We start from the raw sequence: 1436 nt of genomic DNA, 5'->3' as shown, positions 1-1436 counted from the left end.
CTATCATCTTTGGTAGAGTGCTGTGGCATTACAGCTTGCAGCAACCTCCAACTCCTGGGCTTAGGCGATTCTCTTGCCTCAGCCTCCTGAGTAGATGAGACTATAGGCAATTACCACAGTGCCCAGGTATTTTTTGTTGCAGTTTGGCTACAGGCGATTGCCACAGTGCCTAGATATTTTTTGTTGCAGTTTGGCTGGGGCCGGGTTGAAGGGTGAAGATGGGACCTTTTTAGGCACTTACAGGTGCCTGCCACAAGCGCCTGCCTCAATTCCAGCTATTTTTTGATTGTAGCTGTGATTATTGTTTGGTGGGCCGGGGCTGGATTCGAACCCGCTAGCTCAGGTGTATGTGGCTGGTGCCTTAGCTGCTTGAGCCACAGGCACCAAGCTGACTTTTTTTTTCTTTTATTGTTGGTTTTTTTTTTTTTTTTAATTCATTGAGAGTACAAGAAACCAGGTTACTCTGATTGCATTTGTTAGGTAAAGTCCCTCTTACAATTGTGTCTTGCCCCCAAAAGGTATGTCACACACCGTGTTTCCAGAACTTTTTTATTATTACCCCAAACAGAAACTATATCCGTTGAATGTTAACTCTCCATCCCCTTCTCCACCTCAGTATCATCTACTATACTTTCTCTCTCTTTGAATTTGCCTAATATAGGTATCTCATATAAGTAGATCATATATAGTAGTTTTGCTTTTTGCTTTTGTGCCTGGCTTATTTTACTTAGCATAAAGTTTTTTGTTTTTTTTTGAGACAGAGTCTCAAGCTATTGCCTTGCGTAGAGTGTTGTGGTATCACAGCTTACAGCAACCTCAAACTCTTAGGCTTAAGGCTGATTGTCTTGCTTCAGCCTCCTAAGTAGCTGGGACTATAGGCGCCTGCCACAATACCTGGCTATTTTTTTTTTTTTTTTGCCATTGTCATTGTTGTTTTAGCTGGCCCAGGCTGGGTTCAAACTGGCCAGCCTAGCTAGGTGTGTGTGGCCAGTGTCCTACCTACTGAGATATGGGCGCTGCCAGCATATTGTTTTTCAGGTTCATTCATTGTTTCTGATTTTTTTTTTTTTTTGGAGAGTTTTACTCTTGTCACCTATGGTAGAGTGCAGTGGCATCATTATAGCACACTTCAACCTCAAACTCCAGGGCTCAAGTGAGTCTTCTGTCCCAGCCACCCAGGTAGCGGGGACTACAAGTGCCTGCCCCAAGGCCCGGCTATTTTTAGCTAGGGTCTCACTCTGGCTTAGGCTGGTCTAAAACCTATGAGTTCACACAATCTACACACCTTGGCTTCCCAGAGTATTAGGATTACAGGCGTGAGCCACCATGCCTGGCCACTGCATTTCTTTGCAACCTAGAATATGATGCATGCTTTGCATTTATCCCATTGCTGATGTTAACTGGATCAGTTAATTAAAGAGGTATCGTCTAGATTT

General features: G+C 43.8%; 1 protein-coding gene across 1 annotated transcript in view; it reads left to right on the top strand.

Annotated features, from left to right (window-relative positions):
• The window catches only part of DNAJC8 (DnaJ heat shock protein family (Hsp40) member C8), a 31882-nt gene that overhangs the window by 4752 nt on the left and 25694 nt on the right, over positions 1-1436 (top strand). The gene's annotated exons all lie outside the window — the stretch shown is intronic.

The sequence above is a fragment of the Otolemur garnettii genome, unplaced genomic scaffold (assembly GCF_000181295.1).
Source record: "Otolemur garnettii isolate 467f Iridium unplaced genomic scaffold, OtoGar3 scaffold00156, whole genome shotgun sequence".
In the NCBI taxonomy this organism is placed as follows: domain Eukaryota; kingdom Metazoa; phylum Chordata; class Mammalia; order Primates; family Galagidae; genus Otolemur; species Otolemur garnettii.
The sequence above is the reverse complement of the archived record's forward strand: the minus strand, read 5'-3'. Positions and strand labels throughout refer to the sequence as shown.